At 39.8% G+C, this 18,756-nt stretch overlaps 1 long non-coding RNA gene across 7 annotated transcripts in view; it reads left to right on the top strand.

Annotated features, from left to right (window-relative positions):
* LOC308200752 overlaps window positions 1-18,756 on the top strand; it is a 104,705-nt gene that overhangs the window by 8,932 nt on the left and 77,017 nt on the right. For all 7 annotated transcript variants that reach the window (XR_013955772.1, XR_013955773.1, XR_013955774.1 and 4 more), the window contains one exon: window positions 9,709-9,797. This is a non-coding gene — a long non-coding RNA (uncharacterized lncRNA). The remainder of the gene's footprint in view (window positions 1-9,708; window positions 9,798-18,756) is intronic.

Genomic DNA, 18,756 nt, shown 5'->3' with positions numbered 1-18,756 from the left:
GCATGCAATAGGGTAGGCAAGTCAATAGTGGTGTTATTGAAATGCTATTAAGGGAGAATTAGACAGCTTTCATTTTTAAGGCTGTTGTGTATGGGGCTACTGTTTGAAATCACTGTTTACCAGTAAGAATCATGTTTGTTTTCAGCTGGGTCAGACTGTGCTGCTTGAAACAAAGGGGAAGAGCCACATGCATCTGCTCCCTTATGCCATTTGCAAGTAGATGCTGTCCTCCAGTAAGGTGCAAGTCCCCCAGCACTGCAAGGCTGTGTCATACCCTGTATCTGTTCCATCTTGTGTGTGAGTAGCCAAGGGCAGGGAGAGGGCCCCACAAGAGGGTTAATTTGCTTCAGTTATAAGGAAGCTGTCAAAAGGGGTGTCATTTCTGGGCTCTGTTTCAGCAAAGCTCACAAGCATATGCTGAAGTGCTTTCCTGAATCAAGCTCTAGCAGAGAAGCATGTCAAAAGTATTTTACATCTATCCATGTAACTGTCATGCTATTCTTAAGCCTTCCAGAAACTTCTGTGTAAGATATATTTTCTGATAGCAACTCACAATTTGAGGGAAGGTTTCATAATGTTTTTCAGCAGTAGACCCCAAGTTAAGCAAAACTCATTTTCCCATTTATGACTTTTAAATTGATACTGCTTTCCTAGAAAAATAACAACGTACCAGATCCTTTATTAAAATTAATATAAAGCCCTTGTGTCATGTTAAAGGAACAGTCTGTGTCATTAGTGTTTGTATAAAACATCACCTTGCATCCCCAAAGCAGATTGCCTCTTAATATCTGCATCATCTCTCACGTGGCCATTACCTCTGAAGAATTTTCAGTTGAAGCAGAGATTGTGAGGATGGGGAGCTGCAATGACTTGCACAAGAGGCCACTTACAGAGTGAAAATTAAACTCAATCCATTTTCTGCTACAGCAGACGTTTCCTTTGTTCTAAATTCGTGGTAATGCTGCAAGTAATGACTGGGAAACGTGGTCTTCAAATGCAAAGGAAAAATAAACAAAATTCCAATGTTTGGAGCAGGTCTTCTCACTGTACTTACTGCAAATGGACAGCTTACTCTGAAAGTAGTTGTATCTCACTTTCTCTTAAATAATGAAATACGAACGCTGTGCAGACAGTGGTCCTTCTAGATGATAAAGGACAAATATATCAGGACAAATACAAGCACAAATGGACAATAGTTTGCAGAAGCCTGCTGTAGCAAAGTAGTGAGATGGTAGCAGATGTCTTGACTGTGCATTTTTTATATAAATAATCATTAATTCACACCAATTTTATTTTCAGCAGCTTTAAAACTCAGTGTGTTTTATGTTTAGCATTATCACAGGAGGGAACTATTCCCTTGATAGCAGAAACCTAGTGAATTTTCACATAAGTACCACGCTACCATTTTGCTCCTTGTGGAGGCTGTAGCATTCAGCAATTCCAATTCTGCTGGGAACTGTAGCGTGGCACCATTATAGCAAATAATTTGAGCAGTTATGTTTCTAAGTACTGTTACTGGCAATACCATGCTGAGCATTTCAGGCAAAGCAGGTGTGTTTTTTAATCTCTGGTTTAAGAATAAGAGTGTTTCTTTTTGTTTTATAAAGATAAGACTCAATCAGGACCTACTATGTAAATATATCTAAGTGAAGGTTGGTTTAATAAATAAATAAATCAGGGTTTTGTCTAACCTTGAATGCAATTGTGTGTGTGTGTTCAGTGTAAGACAGTTTCTCTCTAATATTATCTCCTTAGCAAGGATTTAAATTGAAAGGAAGTCCACTGAAGATAGAATAAACAACTTCAGCTTTATTTCAGTGTGGATTTAGAGTCAAGTCTTGATTGAAAGCCTACCATAGGACGGTGTCCCCTGATTCCAGTGTAGTTTTGTGTTGCACTTTTAAGGCACCCCTCTATTTGTAAAGGGAGAAAGAAGGTGACGTAGGAAGCTCCCATCTCTTCATGCGAGAAGTAGAACTGTGCAACCAAACCCCAGGATATCATGAGATAGGTGGCACTGATAATGACTATCAGTCAGTGTGCTGCTAGTATGAATGTGAACTCTTAAGGCTTTTGCAGAGAGGAATGTCCATCCTGAGCAATGAGAACAGGTAGAAACAACCATTTTGTATATTTATTTATTTTCCCTCCTAAGTGGCTTGCTGAAGACTAGCAAAGATGTTCACTGCAGTGACGTCCTGGTTGTAGAGCAACTGTACTGACTCTGCTCCCCAGGAACCTCTGACTGCTCCCTAGGAAGCATGCAGCAATTAAAATGTTACTACTCAGTTACTACTGGATGTATCTTAACATTTTTGATAACGTTGATTCTGATGTGTGTTCTGTTTTGTACCGTAAGCTTTGCTCACCTGCAGAGATTATGAGCTTTTTGAGGGACCAATTTTATGATTCTAACTAAATATTCAAGAAGTTCTTGTCTGGAATTGCAATTCCTTTTAGTACTGAAGCTGAGATGCAATGAGAGAGACTTTCGGTTGTACTTGCTGAGCCACTGTCCTATCCAGAAAATTACTTGTTTGGACGCTTAGTTCACAGTACGTACCCCACAGGTTTAGAGCTGACACTGTAGAGAGAGGAGCACAGAAAAACCTGTGGTTTGACTCGACTGCGTTGTGTGCTGTGTGGCTGTCTCCCAGGTGTGCATTCCTTTGACCAGAAGCAAACTACATTTAAGTAGTACATTTAAGTACATTACATTAAGTACATTTAATTTATTTAAGTGCATTGTTGTGTGTTAGTTTGGTTACTGAGGTTAACTTCTCTAGTTTGTTGTGCAGGAGTAACCAATATCACTTACCTGACCATCTTGGTACAGTGCACCAAGATGTTCAGTATTCGTGCACGTGGGGTCCACGTCTTCATGGTGGGAGTCAGTACAAAGCAGTCCTTGCTGTATAGCCCATCTTGCTTGGGAGTGACTGTCTTCTGAAGGCAAACCTGACTTAAACTAATTCACCCTGGTCTACTGCAATGTAGTGCTTTAAAATGTGAAGTTGAAATACTGTAATAACATCTTGTAACTGTATTATTTATCTGCATTTAGTATGTGTTTATAGACTTTGGTCAGGATTGAAGAACCTGTTATTTTAGGTATTGAAGAAGTTCAGTTTCAGTTCCCTTTTCCCCTATGTATTTATGTTCTTTGTTACAGAACATTAATATGTATCTTCGACTGCAGTTTTAGATGCCAACTATACTCAATATACATGCAAATAGCCTTTTTCACAGAGGTAGAATTTTGTATAAATTAAATATATAATTAGTAATTCAACTTCTGCTATGTAATACATTATGACATTGAACTGCTAAACAGATTTTGGTTTGAAAAAACAATAAAGACTACAACTGCTGGCAGCATGCTGTGAAGCAGTATAGTGAAGAATCAGTACATCTTAACCATACAGTCCAATTCATACTGACATTTTTTTGTAATGATTGGAGCAGGCCCTAAAACCGGGTTATGTATACCATCACCCCTAAAACTTGCTGGCTGGTCTTAAACTCCTTTGGGATACTTTACTGGAAGGTTTGAACATGTGATTAGCTGTAATTTACATGCTAAAGTCAAACATGAGAACAATATGATATTTTTATGTCTGTCAGTGTACTGTGTGGTACCTGAAGTTGGGGATAAAAGCTGAGGTATTACCAAAGCTGCTAAAGTAAAATCTGCACAGGAGCTAGTAGTGTGCTGCTGTTTCTACAGCGCATATTGAACTGATACGAATGCCCTTAGTGCATCCTGTCTTGTCTCTTTCAGTCTGGAGGGTCCCATGGACCCCTGGAGGGACTGTTTTCGTGACTCAGATGAAAGTTGTTATACTCAGTCTCCTTCAGGTTTGATTCACTGTGGCACTAACTGAGGGCTGGAGAGGCAGTCAGAAGATGTAAGACCACCTGTGCAGTAGGGGTAAACTCCTGTTCAACAGCTCTCCATTGGTTTAGGTTAGTGCTCACTTCCGTGCTCTATTGACTGTTCCAGCTGAGCATCTGGTTTCCTGTGAGTTGCACCCCTCGTTATCAAAGGGGAAAAATAAAATAGGAAAGTTGCTGGGAAGCTGCCTTCCCAGGTACCAAACCTCTTTATCCCACTGTGCTGTGCTTAAATCTGAAGACTGAAATGTGCGCTTCTCTGAAGTTGGAATATTAATCAGGAGAAATGTATGCAAAGCTGGTTTTCTGTGTCATATCTTGACACTTGGGCTGAGCGCCATGTTATTCTTTATTGTCTTTGGATTCTCTTTTCAGTCATCTCAATATGCAGTGGGGAAGCTCTCTTCACCCCTGCTTCCTTTTACAGGGTGAACGCATTGGGACTCATCTCACTGGAAAAACGAGACCGCTTCATTGAGTTGCACTTAGTTTTGGTGAAAACCTTTCTTAATTATAGTTTTGGGCATAATATCAAATAAAGTATAAATCAGTCCAGATCTGCTTGAACTGAAGCCCAAATCTGCCTGGAGAATTTGCTAACCTTAGAAAACACAGTCCAAGTTTTATATATTATATTGAAATCTAAACTTGCTAGGATTTGGGCATCTTTGCAAAAACTTTGTAAAGCTCCAGTGAGACACCTCTGTCAAACATTTCATTTAAACTCTATGCCATGAGAAGACCTGAGCTCTGTCTTTCTCCAGGAAAAAAACACCGCAGCTATTGTGGTGTTTGGAATTGGATGTGCACTTACGGGAGGGATTTACAGAGGAGCACGGTTTGTTTTACCTCATGGCTGGAGGAAGAAAACACTTGTAAAGTATTCCAGTTCTAATTTCACATGTGTTGCAGTGGATAAATACAGCACTGCCAAGAGAGAGAATTTAATAGGACTTGATGTAGAGCTAGATAGCGTTTCAAGAAATGAAGAGCTGTGTTTCTTCTGGAGGAATGCCTGTGGACTGGGGGTCCCTCCACAGGAGTAAGAAGATTTACAATTAAGTAATGTAAACCTCAGTTTGATTTCATGCTGTGGTTGTGCAGTGCTTCTACAGAGAGAATGAAGACGTAGAAGGAACCCAAAATTTAATGCAGGTGTTCCCATGGGCTTCACTGCTTCGGGATTTCACCTAGCAACTCATGGTCTTGTGATGATGTTGTGCTGACGTTCAGAGGACCCAGTAGTCTTCTGAAGTACATACAGACATTGTGGCAGAGGCATTGATGCGCCCCAGGCACGGCTGGCCATTTTCACCACCAAGGCACACAGAACGTTGACTCGTTTTGAGTATTTTGTGCATCAGAAACAAATGGTGAAGTCTGTGAAGGGATAGGGAAGATTCCAGCTCCCCCTGGTAATACATGGCCCTGTACTTGTTAAAAACAGTTTGCCCAACTGTTTTGTAAGTAAGAAGCTTGAATAAAGAAAGGCAGATGATGTAAAATATATCTCACTGTCATTTTCTGCTGGTTAATTATTTCACTTCCTAGCTAATTTTGGAAAAAGAGTTATCTTAGAGAATATGGTTTTATTTTTCCAAATCTAGGATTACTTTGGATTTTCTGATATCAGTTTGTCATTCAAAATATGCTATATGTTATAATTCAGCTTTTATTTTTAAATAAATATTTTTGATGTTGCAAGTTCGAAAAAAGCCTTTGTTTGCTAAATGAAGTTGGTTTTATGGACCCATATAACATCGGTGCCTTAATTACTACAAATGGATAATAAACGCTTCCCCTTATATGAGAATAGGAGATGCACAGAGTGACTGTCATTAAGAACAATTGGATTTTCTCTTGATAAGTTGGTAAAAAATGTAAATACTGCAAATAACTGCTATCTAATATGCCCACAGGCAATACCAGGAAGCATGCACCAAAAACGTTTTTTACAGAAATTGCTTTCTCTCTGTTAGAGTTGAATGCAGTGGAAACTGAACGCCCATTCATGCATGAGTTGTAATACCCTTTTTTTTCTTTCCTTTTTTTTCTTCATTCTTTATGAACACTTTACATTAAGGTGTCTGAAACATAGTTTTCTTGCTGACAAGGGCAGAATATTGGCACAGCAGTGGTTAGGATGCAGTTTTCCCTAGTAAGAGACAACCCCTTGCCTTCAGGCCGTTAAACCAACCCTGCGTTGCACAGGGTAGAGTCAAAACCAGTAGTCTTGTTCTTCCAGCGTGAAGCAACTCCTAAGAAATCTCTTGTGATCAACAGAGAAAAGAAAAATTTGCCTTTTCATTTCACGAGCTCTATGAGAAGCAAATCGTGCCCCTTGCTGGCTGCAAATGCCACCAGCCAAGATCCCAGTTTTTCAAATGAGTTAGCAGAAGCTGAATTAACACTGCTCTTGATTTTCAAGAGCGCGAACAGTTCCACTGGGTAAACGCTGGGACAAGTAGTTCTATCTAGCAAACGTGACACTTTGATTTGGGATTTACTTTCAATGAATCAAGAACGGGATTTCCCCCCCACAATGAAAGGACTGTGTGTTGACCCCAGCTCCTGGTTTTAGCTCAAACATCTTTGAGCAGATAAAATTTCTTAATGTGTTTAAAGGGAGGAAAAATGACAGCTTATGAGCTCCAAGAATTGGTCCTAGAGAGTCAAATCATTAATAACTGGAACATTCAAAGCACTGTGACCCTGGCAGCTTGCTGGAAGGTGACGAGGCCGTGTGTTGCATGAGCAGCAGGGCTCTGTGTGATGGGGGAAGTGGTTCTCTGTAAGTCTTCTCCCTGCAGTTCTCGTTTGCTCACCCTCTGCCCGTTCACGATGCAGTCACTGTGCACAGTTACTGTTCTCAGCTGGTGCTTTGTGCGGCCCCTTAGCACGGCGTCTCACCGTAGGCCCTTGGGCCCCGTTTCAGACCTCCAAGGCCATTCAGCCAACAGGAAATGTGAAACGCAGGGACTGCAGTGTAATGTAGGCTGTATGAAGCGGGGCTTTTGTGTTCACCCTACCTTAGTTGGCTGATGCTTGTCAACTAAAATGTGCAAACGGCACCCCCGGGATTTTGTGAATCCACAATAAAAAAGATACATTACTGAAGCAGATATTCTTATTTTGACTGGAAGCAATTAATGCTTGGAGGATGGTATTTTCTGAGCACTTTCTTTTGACACCAGTCTAACGATTTTTCGCTTTCTGATAAATCTTATTTTAGCCCTTCTTCCCTGGACTCTTTTTTTGGTTACCTGTTGCAGCTGTTCTGCAGGCTTTCTGTGGTATTGGTGGTGATCCTCCAGTGGAACAAAAGCAAGATATTTACAAGGGTTTGGTATACTTTCCACGGAAATTGAAAACCTTCCTTAAGAATAGAATACCAGTTCATGAAGCAATTAAAATAAGCCTTAAATACAGAGTGAAATGAGAAAAAAATATTTTTTTGAGTAATGCGTGATCATCATTTTAAATTGAAACCAGAAAGAATCAACTTCTCAAAGGGTTGCTAAGAAAGACAAACACCCAGATTTTCAAATTTGTTTCCACGTAGAACATAGTGGTACTGTGAATTTAATGTCTTTTCACATCGTTATGGTCTTTTTTTTTTTTAGGGTTTATAGCTACTTCTAAGTGGTGCTTGGCTCTCTACAGTTTTATAACATTTCAGACTAGTAAAATTTTCCACAGGAGATTCACAGAAGGCTTTTATCTGTTATCACAGCCTTGGAAAAGTCGCTGTCAGCGGGACCCTGAAGCTGTTCTCTTGGACTGTGTGGATCTAGTGGAGTTCCTGTCTTTCTAAATCTGCATGGATGCTGTGAAGATCCACTCTTGATCTTACATTGTTTTTTTAATGCATGACAAAAGTGTTGTTTCTCTGTAGAAATGCCCAGCAAAGACCTTTGAGAATTTAAGAACTGTGGAAGAAATTGGGCAAAAACAGTGCAGTCCAAATCATGGGTTCCCTACCAGTGTATAGGGAGTTTCAGCCCTACTGCACTCTGTCCACTGAAGGCAGGGTACCATCGGAAAGGCCCAGGGAAAGGGGAACAAGATAGCGGAGTGTGACTGCGGCTAAAAGGCTGGAGGTGATCTGGGGTGTAGTTGTTCTCACACCCCAGTAGGTGCTACTGGGAGTGCTGGGCAACCTGATCCTGATGCCCAAAGGGGCAGATGGGTTGCTTCAGTCCTGTCTTTATCTCTGTAGACATGTCTGTGTGTGGTGGTGTGCTGGGGTAGAAATAGATTTGTGCTTTGCTGTTCTTGTCTCCTCCAGCCTTACCGTGTGGTTTGCCTTTTTTCATCCATCAATATGACGAGTAGATCTTCTGAGGACGATGGTGAATATGAAAGCTGCTCTGTGAATGGCTGCACTTTGTTCTCCTCTTGCATCAGATTGTGAATCTTCATTTTGTAGAAAGCTGCCATGCCATAAATTGAGAAGAAGGCAACCAAAGATAAATTAGCTGTACCATCCTGTATATGGAAGATTTCATGATATATTCTTCCCCATACAAGACTCCCATCATACCTACCTCTTAAAATCAAGCCTGGTGAATAATGGCTTAGCCAAGCAATAAATACATAATGCAATGCCACCTTTGAACCTTGTAGCTTGTGTGTAGGTCAAAGATTATATGGGTTGTATTCATGATTTATGCTTTCAGTCTTCTGATATTTTTTAGACCATCTTTGCTTGTCTGCTGGTATGACTAATTATTTAATTATTCTATTTGTTTTTAGGAGGCCACAGTGATCCTTCTGGTACAACTACAAAATATATATATTTTTTTCCTGAATATAAAGTAATTCAAACTGTGTGTGTAAGGCTCGTGGTGTTGAACTAGGCAGGGTTATTCAGAAAAATGAGAATGTTTATGTGAATAAATATGTCTATTTAGGTGTCTATCTTCAAGATTAACACATTGTTGAAGGGAAAACTTGTTATTGATAGCAGGCTTAGCAATTATCTTAACAAATAACGTAAACTTACTTCCTAATTGCTGCAGAACCATAATTATACAAAGAAATCTTGACAGCTTCTAAATTAATTTCTCTCACCCTGGTTGATCTGAAAATTTAAGCTTTACTGATGAATGATAACTGTGCATCTCAGAGAGCTTCCAAACTTAATGCTATTTGATGTTAAAGTGCATCAATCAACCCTTAAGCATAACTTGACAAAATAATTTGATAGTGGTAAATGCTTGTTTTCCTGTCTCTGGCTTTTGTTGATTCTTTGCCGTACCTGAGGCAGAAGCTTACCTAGCTTGTGGCAAAGAGCTTTCTGACGTGATAATGAAAGCAAATGTTGTCATTAGTTCCCCTCTTCTGTGTTCCTGCCTTTTGGCTTGCATGTTGTCACTTTGCTGCAAATAAAAGAATGTGAATTCTTCTTTCTACTTTGTACAAAACTGCATTTTGATTCTTATGCATTCAGACTGAGCAGCCAGATTTAGTGGCAAGTGAGGGAATTCTTTCTGCTGCCTCAAAGCAGCTCTGCAACCTCCATTCAAATGCTGTGGATGGGTTGGTTCCTCTTCTTAGTTATCTCCCCTACTCTGCAATAAGAGGCTAATTGCACCGTGGAACAGTATGTACTCTTGCCTTGGTTTAATTCTTGAAGGACTGCTGTACTGGGTTGGCGTTAGCATGTGGTACCAAGTTAAGTTTTTTTAACCTGCTGCCTTTAGGATATGTGACCAAAAAGTTTCAAAGCCATGCTGTTGGTCTGTGTTGTCAATGACGTTTTAACCCACTAGTAGCTATTTCAATTAATATCATTTTTACTTTGCATTTCAGTTCTAATTATCTGGATTATCCCACCTACTGTCTGGGAGCTCAAGCATGGCTCGTCTGAAGAAAACCTCAGAGAACAACAACAGTCAAACGTAAGTGGAACTGAATATATACAGTTAACAATCAAGTGTAATTGCAAGGAATATTATTTGGATTAGATGAGTATACGCCAGCCCCAGGGCACTGTGGCAGATGCAACACAAGGTCTAATGAACTATAGGTCCCTGCTGCCGGTATTACTCTATAAGAGTAATAATAACACTGTGAGAGTGAAAACATCCATCAAAAGCTGACAAATCTGACAAAGATTATACATACCCACGTGCATATACTAAAGATGCTAGTTAAATCTGATGGAACTGCTAATAAAATTTCTTTAGTGGTCTTAATGAAACATCATTTTGTGCTTATTATTCCTTTCATGTGAGGTTGTTTTTAAGAAACAATCATCTGAGTGTTATTGGAAAAGGTGCTTGTAATTGCAAAAGTAAATACCAATACGTTGTCTGATAAATCATAGGTACAATAGCTCTATTCAGAGAGGAGCTCTGGCTTAAAACTTTAAACATATGGAATATACATGCATGTTTTTAACACAGAGACTGTTTTTCTTGCTGTGTATTCAGACAAATGACTCTTGTTTCAGATTGTGGGTGGCCCAGTTGCAAATGTATGCGTTTATTTTTAAGAACCAAGAAAAAATGGTACATGTACGGATTGTAGAGTTTGTGTGTGGGTAGATTTTTTTTAAAGTCCCCAAACAAATACCAAGAAGGACATTCCTTTGAGGTGCCTGCCTAACACTGCTGTTAGTACCACGAGTACCCTACTTAGAGGTTGACCTCTTCATTAGAGCTGGTAGCATTGCATATAGGATACAGCACTGAATTATGATTTATGCAAGCATGACAGCTTTGGCAGTACCCCAGTGGGCTACGTCATCATTCTCCCTCCTGTAAAATACCCATTCAAATAAAGTATTCTAATATCTGTTGGTGAAAATAAGTATTTGGGGGCGAAGCTGTACACATCACTTAATTTTTATGGCAGGATCTAAAAAGTGCCAGGTGTCCTAGTTAAGTAAGTGCATAAGTACAGCAAGCTGCATATTACATGAGATTTTAAAATGTTAATGTGAATTAAAGAAAAAGCTCACGGTTTAACTGTGTACCTGCAGCCATTCTCTAACTGTATTTATTCTTTGTTTACACTGAACAAACAACTTCAGAGTTCTGTGATGTTTCTGGCTTGAATTTTGAAACTGAAGGTAAAATGTAAATGCTGTAAATTACTCATGTTGTGTGCCCTCCCCAAGGCTGGAAGCAGGTGCATTTCGCTGTAACCTGCATCCTCACAGGTCTCTGCCATGCTTTCTGCTTTTGAGTGTGTAGTCTTTTTTCTCTCTTTTTTTTTTTTTCTGGCTGGGATCTGTGTGTCAGACATAGCCACTGGCCCACTGAGCAGGGACGCCTGGGTTGCTGTGAAACTGTGCAGGAAGTTTGGACTGTTCTCTTCCAGCCAGGGTCTCAGACCCTGCTGCAAAGCATGTTCCTGCTGTTTTGTGGTTTGGGTAAGGCATTTCCCTCTTGTCATCAAATATGCTGTCACATAGCCTATATGTTTAGGGTTTCCCTTCATGTGATTCGTTATTTCAGTGCAAAGCAAGGACGGGATTTTTCAGACCAAATCTGAATAGCTATTTTCCTGCTGACACCAGTGGGAAGTCCAAGGAGACTGGGCACCAATGTGCCTACGCTTCGTCAAAGATGGTGGAACTGGAAAGATTGGGATTAACTCATTTGGGCTTTTATTGGAGCCTGTTGCACAAAAATTGCACTCAAATTTCAAGCAAACGTCCTACTTACATTCAAGTGCAAATGCTAACATTTTTGTAAACCTGTTGCAGGTGCTTAAAATCAGCATCTGCTCCAATGGATTTACATAAGTAAATGAAAATCTAACCTTAAGGATTGCTTGATATTATCTTAGAAACAAGGCTTGTTCCTTTGAAAATGGATGCTAATGAGTTGCCAGACAAACTTCCATTTTTCTTCTGTGTGGAAAAATGTGTCATGATTGTGTTCATGAAGGTGTGTTCTTTGCGTATCTTATTAGACGTAAACATAGCCTATGACCAATAATAATAGTGCTAGATTTTGTTGTTGTTTTTTTCCCAGATGTGTGTATTCACAGTTTCTGAAAAGGGAGGGTTTGTTTATGTTGCATTGTTCTGCTCTGAGAGCCTAATATATTAAACATTTTCCCAAAGGATAGCTGTGGTCTTTAATTAACTTTTTTTCCCATATGCCTATAATATATCATTATACAATATTTGGTCAGTACCCTGCTCTTCTACTCTTGTGGAGGACTTATTGGTTCTCATTTCCTGGGGGAGCGTTATGAGTGCAGACAGGAAGAATGCATCAAATGAAAAGTTAATTGTGTTTAAGCTGTGGGTGAGAGAGAAATAGGAATGAGACTTCCATTCCATTGTGCCTCTATAATAAGAAGAGCTAAATATACAGTTTCCTAAGCTACTAACCCAGGAAAACAGAGAAAAAATACCTCAGTTACAGAAAGGACAAAATTTAAAATGTGTGATTATCCACAGAAAGCTTCGCACTTCAGTTTGGAAGCTGTTTACAGGATGATGGACGTAAGCACGTGCTGGTATTCCTAGCGATTACTTCATCGGGAAGGAAAAAAATCCTGCCTGCTTCCCAAAGGCCTCTCTGATCCTGTTATCCCAATTCTGTTGTGCACAAAAGCAGAGATGATGAATGGCATGGAGGAACTTAGGCCTTTATAGGTTCATTGTAAATCATTACAGTGTTTGATAGCCGGGCTGCGGGCAGTTTCATGCCAAATCCGTGGCTGGCATGGGTTCTTCCTGGGGAAACCAAATGGGTCACATCTGAGCCTAGACTGTGAGTCACTTCCACTGTTCTGAGTGCTCCAGGCCCAGCTCCGTGGCTTACTCATGCAAAATCTGTTTTGTGCAAGGACATGAGTTCCCAAGTGGGTGATAACATGAGAAATAGCAGCTGTTTCAGCGCAGGATTTCCAATATCCTTCTCATTTGAGATGTCCCTATTGCTTATAAGACATTTTCATTGGAAAAGCTCCAACTGTCAGCAGCAATTTACCCAGCAAGGGTCTGTTAGTTTCTGCCTTAATATGGTTAATGGGGCTTTGTGAAACCGAGTCTTCAGATGTCTGCTCGATCTGGGACAAGGTATTTTTGCCCTGGTTTTGGTGAGATTGTTCCAGACCCTCATTTTTGGGCTCAAGGTTTTATCCAAACTAAAATTTAGTGGAACTTGCTGGGTCAAAAAAAAAAAAAAGGCAAAAAAAAAAAAAGCATGGATTCTGATTTAGTTTTGTGCCTTCTGCCCAAAACACTTGAAATCCCTTGCACTGGGATTTCAGGACAGCTTTAGTCCATGTTTGTTTGAAACTTGGCCATAGTTTACTCAAAGATTCATAAACTAGAGTGGACATGGCCTGAGTGTCAGGTTTGTAGCTGTAGTGAAAGTGTGTGATGCTTATTTAGAATTTGTCACAGAAATTTTGCCTGGTCATATTTCAGACTTGAACTGTAGAGGTGAGCTCCGTAGAGTCAGAGCTTCGTTAACTTCTAATCAATGGAACATGGAGTGGGGGAGAAAATGGGAGCGGAGAGGGGAAGGCAGACCAAAATGCTACCGTATGATAATTCATTTGAAATTTGATTTGAATAGTGCCACAGCCTGTGAAGTGCGCAGACTACCATTCATTCAATAAGGGCAGCTCAAACCCCTTCCCAGTAGTGAGCATGTGTGTTCTTGTAAATCAAAATAATTAACTGGTGTGCTGGGATCTAACGTGCCAACTGCACATGGCAAGCTACATCACCATTGAGGCTTTATTACTTGGATGTTTCTGGTCTCTAGAGATCTTAATTGAGGTTTCATTGCACTGTTCACACAATTAAAAAAAAAATCATCCCCTATCCCATGAGTTTAGTCTAGTGTCCAGATTCTGCAAATACCTGCAAGATTTTAACTTTGTTAGTGGGAGTAACTTTGTTGAAAATTAGTGAGATCACCATAAATGAAAAAAATCAGCATATCATGAACTCAGCTGATTGAGGAGTACTTGTATGTGCTATTTGTGGTAAAACCAACATGATGCTGCTGCTGTTTGACCAAGACAAGTGATTGGTAAACGTGCACTTGTTAGCAAATGACGTACCTTGTCGCAGCAGAACCTGAGAAGTTCTGCCCTGTATTCTCTACTACTCGCTCTGCATTTTGTTATCAGTGGGACGTGGCAGGACGTGACCGATGCTTGGTAACAGTGAAAGTGACCTTTGCCCAGGAATCTTGACAGACAATCCAGCTAAATAAAAATTGTTTTCTGAAAGTAGCCTGGAAAAACAAAAAATTCCCATGTGCGTTAATTTGCTGCTTTTTTTGAGAATGCATTGATGAAGTCCTGAATTGCACTAAAGCTTCTCTCTCCTCCAAGACAATGGTTTTATTAAGAATGTTGCTGTGCCTCACTTTAACAGGTCCCTAATTCCAAGGCAAGATTATCTAGTAGAAGCACTCAGGCTGTTTGTACAGAACACATTAAAATTCATTTTTCATTGAAATGGACAAAAATATGCAACTGTTCCTTTACCTTTCCACCCCACCACTGAGGAAACTGAAATATTTCATTTCACTCCTTTGTAAGCACACACACACAACCTAGTAATTTTCTTGGATGTTTTCATGTGATAAAAATTTCCTCCATAGCCTAAACACAAATATAAAATTGCTGCTACACTTCTAATCTTGGTGACAGCACATTATAAAAATCTCTTCTGACAGCAGCTGACATTAACTGTGATTAAAATAACTGGCAGTGGTTTGATGATGAGCTATAAAGGGGTGTGTTTAACTACTTTCGTAACCTTTATTCTTTTTTTCGTAACCTTTATTCTTTTAACAGGATGCCGTAAGATCAAATTCAGTATCACTACAACTGAAGTATACGGTTTCAGGTAGAATTAAAGAAAGATGATCACAGCTCATGTTTGTTCATCTTAGAAGATATCATAGGTAGGGTTTTTTATTTACATTTTTGAATGGGATTATTTTCTCATGTAGATGAAGGAGACGCTTGTGAGATGAGCACAGTTCTGCATGGATAACGGGGGAAGGATAATTATACACGTTCTTTGATTTGTGATAATCTGTAATTTATGATGATGATTTCATGGCCAGTCTTATTTAGGTCTTATAGGGAAACTCAAGCTATCAGCATAAGAACATGGTATGAGTACTGGACATACAAGTTCAGTAGTAACTAGACGCGTACCTTTTTGCCAGCTGGATGCCATGAGAGCCATAGAAACGAAGGCTGTTGCCACTCGACCAAGTAAATGCGGCGTTAAAGAACGTTACGCTGAGTCCCGTGGGCTGTTGTTGCTTGGGCTGTCCCTAGGCAAGCCCACCTGTCACCAAGGCAGTTGTGTTGATCAATCTCCAGCGCTTTGCGGAGTTTGCTAGTGGTCAATGTTAAAATCCCAGTGGAGGTTAATTACTAAATATGTTTCTTCCATTGCTGGAGATTTATAGTGTCTTGTGAGAGAACACCTAAGTCTTCGGAGAATGGTGAAATGCCAAGTGTCAGTTTTGTTCAGATCCCCTACAAGATGAAGATTCATAGTGTGGTGCAAAGGGTACTTGAAGTCTCCTGCTACACATGTGCCCGTCTGTAGCTAAATATCCCTCTGGAGGCTGGCAGTCCAGTTGCTACCCTGCTGATGCAGCTCGTTCCATCTGTCACTGATGCTTCGGTAGTTATTAAGTGGCACATTGAAAATAACAAGGGTCTGAATCTAGTCTGACCTGTCTAGAGCTTATCAGAACTCTTCTGGGATTTAAATTTAAAATGTTTAAGTTTGGAGAGAGAGGCTTTGTCCCCTGCTAGGAGACTTTGAGTACTAAACTTAGTATAATAGTGGTCTGAAAGCAGCAGAGCTCTTATCATAAAGGAGTTTGTATATTGGTCTCTATATAGATTTCTTTCCCAAGATTTTTAATCTCAAGGAGGATTTAAAGCATCTGAATCTTTCATTCTCTTAGCTCTGGTAAAATATGAAGGCCTTTATGCTGTGGCACACTGCTGTTTTATTGCAAGTTATTCTTCACTAGACCTCAGGAAGCAGAAGAATTGCTTTCAAAGAGCCTAATTTATGGTCTAATATTTATATAGAACTGATTCACAAGTAATTAAATGTCTGTGCTTGTATTGGATTTCCTTTTAAAGAGTAATAACTTAAATCTAAAGCGGACACTGGAGTTTCACCCATTCCAAAGTCTGAAAGTGTTTGTTTTCCAAAGTAACCTGTGGATGACACTTTCCCCCATGTAAAATAATGAAGAAACTTGTGACTTTTTGGATATAGAAGAACATAGGAACACTTATTCTAATGTTCAGCAGCCACCATGTCCCACTGCAATGCTAACGTTCTCAATGCTAGCTACATCATTTGGTACCTCCCTGAGAAACTGAACTCGAGTTAGAAATGCTGGCTGTGGCTGAGTTTGGTATTCCTTAAATCCTACCCTTGGAACTTTTTCCCCTCCAAGTTACAAAATCCAAGAGCTTCTCTTGTGACTCCTTTGTAAAATCTACCAGACTTGACAGGCATTCCTTTAAACTGGCAAAATGCGAGCAACCAGGGCTTCTATACAAACCAGTGAAGAGCAAGAAATGCCGAAGGCTGACCTGTGGCTTTCCCATCCCTGCCTGCCGTAGACTTTGCAAGTAACTATTCATGTCTGTTGGACTAATGCGGTGCCAGTGTCTGAGTTCAGTCAAGAAATCTTTTGTTGTCCTTCATGATTCCTTTGGCTTGGCTCCTTCTTCATTTTTATGTCAGAGGGGAATGGGATATAGCCAAATGAGGGCATTTTTTGAATTTAGTATATTGTGCCATCAATCAATACCACTTTCCTGTGTTATTGCTGTATGCTGTTGGGCTTTTGTCCTTTGAATAGATAAAAAGCAGCTGGATTATTTCTAGTGTGTGCTGGAAAGTACTTGATAATACTGTGTATAATGAATGCAAAGAAAAAAAATCATCCTTCTGAAACTGAAGGAAAAAGCTGTTAACTTAGTAGCCTGGACTTGCTTCTATATTCTGTGTATTTTTTTGTACTTTTTTTCCTTGTAGAATTTTTCAGGTTCACTTTTTGGGCTTCAAAAGCATTTAGGGTGTTTTCAACCTGAATATTTTCAGTTCCTGTTATCAAAATTGGTAATTAAATGGTATTCTTCATCTTTTATGTATCTATAAAACCGAAGGTGAGGAAGGGTATCTAAGGAGAGTGAAAAAGTAGCGTGACACAAAAGCACGAAGGATACAATTTGAATTTTCATTCCATGATTAAAAATATTTCTCTCTAGATTTACTTCATTTAATGTTCTACAAACTGTTGGAGCTTTCTTACTCCTTGCTGTACAAGCCTTTTCAGCACCCTGGACACCTGATCAGCCAACGCCTCTACTTCTGGCAAGTTTTTCAGCCTGTGAGCTAAGCTAGCTGCCCAGTTCAGGTACTCTCGTTCCTGGTGCATGCACACTTGCCACTTACCGTACAGGTAATAGGTTTAGAAACATGAGATCAGATTTAGTGTGCTCCTGGGCTATGGATTGCTGCACCCTGAACATCTGCTGACTCCTAACTTGCATTTGAAATGGTGCCGCTTTGTGGGGTACGCACGGTGGTTGCGCTCTGCCTTTTTTGTGCAGGGTCCCGCTCAGTGGAAACACTGAGTCAGAACAGAGCTCCTGGGCACTAAAGTAATGCTAAGAGTAATAACTGAGAGAAAACAGATTCGGGTATCTGTGCCAATTATAATGCTCAAAGAATACAGAAGCAGCGTAATGGTTTGGGCAAGAAGGAACAAAGAAAGCCAGCACAGCAAAAGCCAGAGACTGTTCCTCACCATGTAGCTGAGCTCTGCCAACCCCTAGACGCACAGATGTGATAGTATCTCTGCATCCAGCAGGCTTGTTCACTTTCCTGTCTGTCATTGACTGCATTTGTTACTCTTCTGGCGCTGTTCGCATTCTAATGATCATTCTGTTGATCATTCCCCAAGATCAGATATAAAGTGAGAACAAAAAGTGATGTTCAAGCCTTTGAATGTGGTTAGGGAGTGATCCTTAATCAAACGCTAACTGAAATGGTTGAATCTGATATTAGGAAAGTGCTTCTTGGAAACTAAGTTTTAGGAGTCTGCCAGACATGATGGGGAAGCATAATACCAGTGGTGGCTTTAAAAAACAAACAAATGAAAAAAAAATCACACAAAACAAAACACTGTCGTGAGGAAATATGTGGAATTAGGGTAAGACAGATTGTCATATTGGGAAGGATTATGAAGACTGGTAATGTTTTATCTTTGCTTTTTGTGGCACTTGCAGGCTCCAAGGGTCTGCTTTCTGTTACCCACAGTGCTGCTAAACGTATAATTACATGTGAAGGATGTTCCTCCTGTAGGTGTCTGAGATAATAGTTCTTGCTGCTATTATTTAATGCTGGGGAGAGCTTTGCTCTCTAAAAGACCTCTTACTAGCATGTTTTGCTTAACTTAATCTTTGTTACCAATTTGCTGTCCTGCAATTACTGTAGCAAATTGTACCTTGAAATTTGCTAAAAGCATCTCTTGCTATAAACCATCTCTGCACCAAGAACTAGCACAATTAGCACAGAAACAACACACAAGCTAAAGGGAATTATGAAATTTTGTAAGAGAATAGTGTTATCTGGCTTGCACATTTTCCTTTCAGATAATAGTATCTAAATCTGTGTCTCGATGTATTTTTGGTAATTTTAGTAATGTCCTGAGTGAAGATTAATTTACTAAATGTTCTCAGTCTTTGAGTATGAAATTGAAGATCATTGTGTTCCAAATCCGACTTGGGATGTTACTGACATGTGAATGAAACGTTCAATAATACTTGAGTTGTATTGACTTTTAATTAGTTTTAGGCTTTTAGCTGCCGGAT

The sequence above is a fragment of the Anser brachyrhynchus genome (genome assembly GCF_964034855.1).
Source record: "Anser brachyrhynchus genome assembly, chromosome: 10".
Lineage (NCBI taxonomy): Eukaryota > Metazoa > Chordata > Aves > Anseriformes > Anatidae > Anser > Anser brachyrhynchus.
Note: the sequence above shows the minus strand (reverse complement) of the source record. Positions and strands in the feature narration are given on the sequence as shown.